The sequence below is a fragment of the Nicotiana tabacum genome, chromosome 11 (assembly GCF_000715075.1).
Source record: "Nicotiana tabacum cultivar K326 chromosome 11, ASM71507v2, whole genome shotgun sequence".
Taxonomy (NCBI): domain Eukaryota; kingdom Viridiplantae; phylum Streptophyta; class Magnoliopsida; order Solanales; family Solanaceae; genus Nicotiana; species Nicotiana tabacum.
The window spans coordinates 76765928-76776136 of record NC_134090.1 but is presented as its reverse complement, the minus strand read 5'-3'; the positions used below and the strand labels follow the sequence as shown (position 1 = coordinate 76776136).

Below are 10209 nucleotides of genomic sequence, written 5' to 3'. Positions count from 1 at the left end.
ACCATACTCTCTAAAGCTTTCACTGTGCTTCTTTTTCAGTTTGGTCAGGGACAGTCGGTCCGGAATGATCTCAAGATTATATTGAAAATGACAAGTGAATGCTTGGGCCAAATCGTCCCATGTGTACCACATGTTATGATCTTGCCTGGTGTACCATTCTAGCGCCGATCCACTCAAACTTTGGCTGAAATACGCCATCAGTAATTCATCTCTTCCGCCCGCTCCCCTCATCTTGCTACAAAAACCTCTCGGATGAGCCACCGGATCACCGTGTCCGTTGTACAAGTCGAACTTGGGCATTTTGAACCCTGTCGGTAGTTGTACATTCGGGAATAAACACAGATCTTTGTAAGCCACGCTTACCTGACCTCCCAGCCCTCTCATATCCTTGGAGGATTGCTCTATGCTTTTCATTTTTCTGAACAAAATGGAGCGATCGACACTCGCTCGCAAGTTTTAAGAAGTGAATGTGGATCATGTGGATAGGCTCCAAGCGCTTTGAAGGTAAGCTCCGGAGGATAATACTAGTTATCCTGTGCTTGGAACAAAGGTTCACTCGGGGATTTATGGAGTGCAGTTGGTGGAGATGCCACAAAGACAGGGGTGATTGGCGGAGGAGGGTATGGAATCGATTTTGGTGATGGAGCTTGTGGCGTATGAGAAGTAGTGCCATGGTAGTGCTGATAAATGGGAAAACCTGGATCAGTGGCGGGAGGATCCTGAGACTGAGCTAATGGTGGGGTAAGAGCCGGGTTGGCTGGGTAAGTTGGCGGTGACTGCCCTTTGGACCAGGCCTGGTACATTTCGGCCATCTGTTGCTTAAGCTTGAGCATCTCCTCTTTCATTTTATAGACGTCCAGCTCCTCTACCTCAACACTAGTGTCGACATCTGGGATAGACATGATTTCCGGTATTGGTCCCTTCGATCTGGTTTGGTAATGGTAATGTGCCAGTATCCTCTAAATAAACTAACTGCTTGAATTCTCCGGAGATCAACAAACTTGTTAGTTTTCAGAGTTTAACACATATGCGATTACACGTTGGGATGCAATGCATCTAGGAAATTAACCATTTCTATCATGCATTTGCTTCGGTTGCATGCGTCATTCCGGCCTCTCATAATTGTGCCCCTTTTTTAAGCTTCTTTTATTCTATCATTCTTTATTCATTTTTCATTTTCCCTTCTTTTTTTTCTTTTTTAGTGGTGGTCGAATCCTATAGAGATTGCCTACATATCATGTCCCCGCATGAATTAGATCGGGCGTAGTTCTGCCCTATAAGTGCGGCAAAGAGATAATTTTTTGGAAATTTTCGATTTGTCATTAATAAACATTCTATTACAAACCAGATGCTTTTTTGGAAAGGAAAAAAACAGACTCGAAACCAAACCAAGTACGAACTCGATAACTACTGACAGACTCTGATGCGAAAGAAAAACAGACTCTAACAAACAACAAACTCTAGGAAAGAAAGAAAAATGCAGATTCAAACTATGAACACATTAAAGTCTTAAATTTGGGTGCCCGCGGGGCATCATTCGGCCTCGCCGCGGGTTTAGGTGTGAGATTCCTTTCCAGTCGTTCCAATTCACACATGATTTGCTTCACAAATATCATCACCGCCGAGAAGAAGGTAGTGCACTTCATGTTTTCACACTCCCGACATCTCCTGGTAATAGCATGAGCAATAGTCAGAATCTTGTTCCTGGTTCAATCTTTCTCTAGGAGTAAGCGTCCTATCTGATCTCCTCTAGCCTTCAAAACCCGAGAATCATGCAGACGTTGTTTCCGTAACTGCTTTATTTCTTCTTCCATTGAGGCCATCAGATTATGGCAGTGTTTACTCTCAGTTTCAAAAGCCTTGGCTTATTTAGCCTCCTCGCTCTCTAGGGTGGTCACCTTCCTTTTTAGACTGACAAGGGTCTTTTCATGATCTTTCCTTGCCTGCTGTAAGTACTGTGCGCGCTCTGTCGTTCTTTTTTCCCATTGTGTCCGGAGTTGTGCTATGGTATCCTTAGATTTCTTCAAATCATCCCGGCACTCGCCGATTTCCTTTTTCAAACCTTTTATTAACCGCTCATCCGACCGACTTCTTGGTTGTTCGCCAGCATCTCTTCTCATCTGTCGGATTTGGGCTTTCAGCACCTCGTTTTCTTGGGCCAATTTGCTCTTTTCTCCCCGATCGGTATCAACTTGCAGACTATTTTCAAATTCCAGGTCTCTAATCTGTTGCCTCAGATTGCCTATTTCTGCCCTGTAACTCTCTTCTTCAGCCAACCAATCCCACTGTTTTTGCGATGCCTAGACGAACTCCTGGAGATGGGGCCTTTTGGCCGGTCTCCCAAACTCGATTTCTTTCCTAAACAAAGCGAGGTATCCCGACGAAACTTCACCCTTGGACCGATCGTGTACACATGTATTGGATGTTAAGTATTGACACTCGCTCCAAATTTGTCGGACTCCTGCTTCAGGAAATTGTCCATTGGGCCCGATCTCGACTACTTGGCCACTAAGATCTTCATCTCTCGGAACTATTTGACATCTCCCCAACTATCTCAAGACTCGATACGGGGCATAGGGCTGAATACTTCGGAGTCCCATCAAAAGGAAATGGGGCCCAGTGGCTGGCATATATATGATTTCATCCATAGGCAACCATCCTAGTGTCCACTGTATTTGGCTGGTGGTGAGGGTCCGAAAGAATGATGTCCATGCAGTAACTCCCTCGGGTAGACTGACCCCCTTGATTCTTGTGTAGAACTCTTCTATGCAAGTTTTCTTCGAGGAACCATAACTCAAGAGCTGGGAACGGTGGCAGAGATGCTCAGTCATCCATATTTGTAGCAACAGGTTACACCCCTCGAAAAAGTTCCCTCCGGCTTTGCTGGATGTGAAAGCTCGGAAGATATCAGACACTATCATAGGCACAAGAGAGCTTTTTTCTTGAGTGAGCAAGGTACCGACGACCCCGACTATTTTCAGATCAATGTTTCCGTCTTTCCTTGGAAATACCAAAAGGCCCAAAAAGGTTATCATAAACGCCACTCATCTATGCTCGTCCCACTTCTGACGGTTGCTTTTGCTGTATAACTTGTTACCCGGGTTGTTGAATCCTCCGACATGGCCGTATCTGTTGTATATGAAGCGCGGATTACAAAAACCTGCGGCCAAATCTGGGTTATGGACCGTCCTGGGTATCTTTAACGAATCTAAAAACCGATGCACAGTGACCGCTCTTGGAGCAACCAGTTATTTTTGCCTCAACAGAACTTCAGCATTTCCGATGTACCCTGCTATTTCCTCCAAAGTTGGGGTGAGTTCAAAATCAGAGAAGTGGAAGACATTGTGTGCCGAGTCCCAGCAGGTGACCAAAGCTCTTATGATATCCCCCCGAGGTTGGATTTCCAATAAACCCGTAAGACCTTTTAGATATTTCTTGACCTTATCTTGCCCTTCGCCACCTAAATCATCCCACCATAGCCGCAACTTGAAAGAGATTTTAGTCGTTATTGAAAAAGGTTCATTTTGCATCGTGCTCATCCTGCACATTTATTAAGGTGATTAAGAAATAAAATTTATTTTACTCAGCAAATTGACTATTTTTAATTTTTCACAGATTAAAAGGAAAATTCGGTTCCGCACACGGCTTTTCAGCACTTCGGGAACGAAGATTTTAAAGCTGGGTGAGTTAACCGGTCAAAAAAATCCAAAAAAGACTATGAGTGGCCGTTTATGCAAAGTCAGCCTTCCGGCGTCCCCTTTGGGAACATTCGTCTATTTTGACAAAAAACGGCGTCACCCGACTTATTTATGACGAAAATTAAAATTTTGACCTTTTTTGGCTATTTTTGTAAAAGGGGAGGTTGGACCCGATGAAGGTTGCCTACATATCCCGCACCCTGTGAGAATCAAACCGGCGTATTTCGGGAAGATAAAACGAACTTCTTTTGAAAACAAGGCTCTTTTTTAACGGCAAATAAAATCATTTTTCATAAACAAAACCCCCTTTCTTTCTTTCTTTTTTCTTTTTTTTTTCATTTTCTCAAAAAATTCGACAGAGTTTCGACACTATTGATTTTTCAAAACAGGCGATTAACCATCTCTATCTCTCTTTCCTCAAAGTATTCAAAAGCCGGTCAGCATGCAAGTCCAAAGCAAATAAATGCACAGGTAGAAGCAAGTAAGATGCATCGGGATGGTCATTTTCATTTTTTGGTACACCTGTCCTAGACAGACTCAACCCCTGTGTTGAGCCTCCAAAGTCAAATGCACGTGATGCAAACAAACGTTCCTACTAGGGATCCGGCATGAAGCTGAGTTATTCTAGGTTCATAACCTGGGTATTTGTTCTAGACTGTGTACCCAAGCGGACAACTCGAGTCGAGGAGGGGGCTACGTACCGGGAACCAAAAGGCCATCCGACTTATTAACTTGTCCGACCTCTTTCTTATTTCAGGTATTGACACTAAAAGAATAGGGAGTCTCGACCAGCAAGCTCATACCCGGAGGTAAGAAGAGAAGGATTTTGACACAGTTTATATACAGTTCATATAATATCAAAGTGGTAAAAGCAGCATTTAGCACATTAGGCCCAAACATGTAACAAAATCATATAAAGCCAAATATAACAATTTATCTAAGCTTGAATTCTGAACTCTGAACCAGAGGTTCTGGGTTACCTCCCCAGCAGAGTCGCCAGAACTGTCACACCTCCTTTTTCACCTACACCCCGCAAAGGGGCGTAAAGGGAGTTTTTCCAATTAAAGGACAATCGAAACGAGATTTTATTTAAAGATTCAGAGTCGCCACTTGGGAGATTTATGGTGTCCCAAGTCACCGGTTGAATCCCGAATCGAGGAAAAGATTGACTCTGTATTACAGTCCGCGAACCAAAAATTCGAGTAAGGAATTCTGTTAACCCGGGAGAAGGTGTTAGGCATTCCCGAGTTCCGTGGTTCCAGCACGGTCGCTCAACTGTCATATTCAGCTTATTTATCTGATTTTAATACATGTTGAACCTATGTGCAAATTTTAACTGTTGAGATTTGGATTTGGATCACATAAATGTGCACGCGAGTTTAAGAAAGTAAATTATTAGAGGTGCGCCTAAAGCGACTAGCGTATCATCATTTTGGGGAAGGCCGTGAACTTTTGCTAAACGGCCCATCCCGAAGTCTAAGGATTTTTTACAGACACTTATAGAGGGCCCGCAGCTTATGTATTTCGTTTGTCGAGGCTCGTCTTATTTCATTATTTAAGAAAAGAATTGCAATGTCATGGAAATGCATCTCAAACCACGTTAAAATCAATGTACCCGTGATTATCGACATATTTCGACTTCGTTATGATGTGGATTTGGGTCACATAAATGTGCACCCGAGTTTAAGAAAGTAAATTATTAAAAATACGCGCCTAAAGAGACTAATGCATTGTTATTTTGGATGAGGCCGGGAAATTCGCCAAACGGCCCGTCCCGGAATCTAAGTATTTAATATATACAATTGTCGAGGGCCCCACAATCTAGGTGCTTTATTTGGCGAGGCTCATCTCGTTCGTTAATTAAAGGGCAAGCCTAAAGTAATCTATAGTGTTCTACTTAGTTCGTCTCTAAAATGCAAGCGGTCCTAGTTAACTAATGTGCGTTGAAGATCCGAAATTGCATAACTCACAATTGTTTGCTCATCCCTATTAGAGTAGAAATAGTATTACCTATAACTCACTCTAACAAATCACTTATCCAATAATGATTTAAATCACATACAACGTCATGGATAATTTCCCATTCGAAAACCAAGCATATGTGACCTGGACTAACGTGAATGTGCGCTTATTTGCTGTGATTTGCCTTTGATTTTTAGTGGGGGTGAGCAATTAACTCGAACAGTTACTATTTGTCACCTTGGACTTGATTCCATCAGAAATAAGTTACATATTTAGAGTTAACGGTCCATCACCATTCAAAACAACTCAAATCGATCAAACAACAATCCTAATTATGCAGGTACCCATTGTCCACAGGTTACAAAGCTGTATATAACATGTAATGACCCAACTAATCCCTACAGGCGCGTTAAGGCACAAACTTACCATACAAATCTTAAAGCTGACTGTATCATAGTAAACTAAAAAAACAGTAAACTTTAATGAATGTCAAACAGTAACTGCCTTTTCATTCCACTGGAGAAATTACACCAAGAACAAGTTCAAATGTGTACCTGGAGAAATGCAACAAAGGAAGAGGAGAAAGAACAGTCAGCAATAATGCAACAGCAGTTACAGCAGTAATCAATGCCCAGTAATATGGAACAACGAATGGACCCAAGTGATGAACCAGAAATCCAGAAGTGTGTCAAACCAAACAGAGTTACCAGAACTGACTCAAAACCAAGCCTGAATCAACCCAAAATCACTAGAAGACCAACCAGGGAACCTATGAGACTCTCACAGTCAGAAATCAAGCTAGAAAACATGCAACTCATCAACTGGAATTCTAATTTGACTTCAGGAAACTAATGCCACAGTAGGTTTTCTCAATCTTTTTCAAAGTCAGACAGTGTGTGCCAATCTTTGGACTTTTCTATTTGTTTTTGACTCTCCACCTTTTCTGCCTATTCCCCAAAAAAGGTCCTCTCTTAATGTCTAAACCTTGCTCTATTTATCTGCCAAAAAACAGACCCTTCCCCCTCTCAAAAGCAATTAAACTAATACCACCACCATCTTTTTGCCCATGATATTCTCTTACAGCCCATTATCATGTGTCTTGAACCAAAGGCATGGGCAACTTATAATATTCCATTAATCCCCATGCTATTATGTTTCCCAAGCCACTACTACTAGACAAAATATTAGTTTTATGGTCAATTAAGTGCCCTCATGGTCAGACCACTAACACTAGCCCTTTCAACCCTTTAAAACCCCAAAATACCCCTGAAAACCCCTGTGACTTAATGTCCTACCTTAAACCCTTTAATCTATACTACATCTTTCAGCTATAACCAATTCAATTCGAACTCAAATGACCGTTCAAACTAGCATTTAAATCAGATCAAATGGCATCAACTGAAGAACCCTGATTCAGTCAGAATTGAAGCAGTACGAATCATATTATTATCATGTTATTTAATCAGAATTGAAGTATGTAAAACTAATCGACGACACATATTCAATCAACTACACGAATTACAACACATACAGCAAATAAGAATCGAACATGCACACAGGTGATTCGAGTCGTATTGATGGAAACAAGGATTCATAATAAAACTTAACTAATCGACGACACTCATTCAAATCGATTATATAGTTTTATCACATTCATTAACCATGACCAGAAAAAGTTTGACCAAATAAAGGGTCATTGAAGATGGGCAGAATCAGTTGACAAAAGAAATTGAAAAACCAATAAAACTAAACAAAACAAATAAACAGAATAAACAAATACAAACTGGAACAAACAGGAAAGGGAAAATACCTCAAGAACTCGGGACCGGGACGACCCTGATTCGAACTCAAACTCAAATTGTTTGAGGTCGAATGGACCTTAATCGAGTGTTCTCAACTGAGAACACTTCGACTAAAGTCAATTAGACCCTAAACCATCCTTCAGTTGGGACAGATTTCAACCTCTGGCTTTCTAGGGTTCTTGGGGATTTGATTTGGGGTTCGAGTGGTTCTGGTCTGATTCGAACCAAACCAATGGTGGTTTGGTAACGAGGGAGGTCAGGGACATGTCCGGTATGAGTTTGGGACTAGTTGGGGTAGATCTAGGTTCTGCTCGAATCTTCGATTAAAGATTCGAGAAGCTGGAGGTTGATTCGAGGAAAGCGGTTAACAGATCCATAACGAGGGTGGTCAGGGGGTGCCTTGGTGTTAGTTTCGTGGTCACCGGTGTTGTTGCCGCCGGCTTTCAGGCGATGGGGTACGAGGGCGGCTAGGGTTTGGTGAAGGGTTGTTTGGTCTCTGGTTCTTGGAGACGAAGGGGTGGAAATGAGGCGGGTGAGAGGGGGTTTGGGTGTTTTGATATATTGGAATCAGGTGATTAATCTGGGCCGTTGGATGATGGGAACCAACGGTCCGGATTAAGCCACTTTAAGCCAAACGGGGTCGTTTAGGCTTAGCTGGGGTGGGTGTGGTTCGGGGTAAGCGGGTCGGGCCGGAGACGGGTTATGGGAGGGGAATCTTGGACCGTTGGATTGGATGATTGAACGGTCGAGATTGATTGGCGATGAAACGGCGTCGTTTGGTATGGTCTCTTGGACCGGCCGGTTGGGCCTGGACATGGGGTGTGACATTGGGCCTGAATGTTTCCTTTTCAAAAACTAGCCCAGTCCGAAATTTCTCTTGTTTTCTTCTTTCTCTTCTATTTTCTTTTTTAATTCCTAAAACCAAAAATTCCTAAATTGACTTGCAAAACCAAAATTATTTTAAAAAGATATTAATTAACCCTAAACAACAATTAACACACGAGATCGAAAAATAAAATCGCGCAATTAAACAATAAAAATGGCAAAACTACCGGAATTCATATTTCTTGTGATTTTCATTCTTTAAAGTAGGCCATGGTTTAATCAATGTCAAAAATGCATAATTAACTCCTAAATGCACATGCAACACATATTTTTTGTATTTTTCTTAATTAAAGTAGAAACAAATATGTACATACAACAATACAAATAAATCACAAACAACACCAAACCATTTTATTTTGAATTTTTGGGAGTAGTTCTCATAGGGCAAAAATCACGTGCTCACAGTGTACACCTTGTATAATTTCCATTCAAGCAAACAATTACAAATGGCTTTAGCTATCTTTTCACCCTTATGACTATTGATACGTCAAAAATTTAGTATTCTTTTCTGCAACTTCCAGTCCCTATCAATGAAGTGGGTTGTCAAACACATATAATTTATTCATTGCAATGAAGTCCATGTATCTGTTGTGAAGTATTTTTTGGTTGTGCTTCTCTAAAAGACCTTAGATTTTGCTTCAATTCACCATAAACTTTATAACAATCCCTTGTTATTATTCTACGAGAAGAAAGACAAAATAGTGGTCGAGTTATTTTCATAACCTTCATAAAGTTTTCCTTTTCTACAAAGCTAAATGATAGTTCATCAATAACTATCATCTCAATTAAATCCTTCCTAACCATTTCTTGATCAAATTTCTAAAGCAATCATCCATCCTTTTGGCAAGATTGAAACTATATCCTTATTTGAGTATTATCTTTATCAATGTTAGTTGGGTATTCTTTGCATCTAGTCAAATAATTTATCAATCTTGTTCCATTCCTAGATGAATTGGTAGCAAAAGCTTGCTTACAATATCTACACCTCGCTTTACCGACCCCCATTTACCTCAAATTTATCAAAATGATTCCAAACAGTGGATCTAGGTTCTATGGCTTTTCTTTTCTTAGAATCTTGAGTATAAATTGTGTTGGCATTGCTATCTTCAGTAATAGTTAAGCTTTCAGTTGAACCAACATCACTTGCTCTACTTTTATCCGCCATCTATACAAAATTAAAACATATACAAACACAAATTGAGACTAGAGTTGAGTTTAAATAGAAATAGATATACACCATATTAGTTACTTTCTTATTAGCAAAGATTGCACCTTTAATTATATTAAAGCAAAGATATACTAATTTCTATCAGTAATTTCTCAGCAACAAAGATGACACATGCAAATCAAAACAAAAATAATCCTAAACCGAGGTTATATTAAAGCAATTACAAGAAATATACTATATTTGGGTTTCGTGGGGATCAAATTAAAAAAAAATCATCCAAAACCAATTATAAATCCCTAAAGCAGATACGAGTGCTAAAAGTTCCAATATCCATACCACATACTCATAGGGGCTAGATAACAAATACGGACCCAAGAAGAACAAAAGAGAATAACGAGAAGTTAAAGAAGAAAGATACAAACCTCAAATTAATTTATGTAAACAGTTCGTGAGGCTAACTCTATTTGATTCTAAGAGATGAGTTGAGAGAAATTGAGTAGAGAGTCATGGAGGAGAGAGTCATCAGCGTCGAGGTCGTGAAGTCGCCATCTCTATTGTACTCGCACAGTCGCACTCGACATTGAGCAGTCGCAGCACGTAGTCGTAGACAATCTGTTGTTTGTAGAGAGAAACCTAATCCTAATTCCTAATTTATATCGTTAGAAATAAGGGAAAGCTATTAAGAGAGTAAGGG

The 10209-nt window shown here is 40.6% G+C and overlaps 1 long non-coding RNA gene across 1 annotated transcript; it reads right to left on the bottom strand.

Annotated features, from left to right (window-relative positions):
- Positions 1-5971: 5971 nt before the first annotated feature.
- Positions 5972-10135, bottom strand: LOC107796589 (uncharacterized). The gene is made up of 2 exons (XR_001650432.2): positions 9938-10135; positions 5972-6214 (listed from the first exon to the last, which is right to left on the bottom strand). It is a non-coding gene; the product is annotated as an uncharacterized LOC107796589 (long non-coding RNA).
- Between the last annotated feature and the right edge of the window lie 74 nt (positions 10136-10209).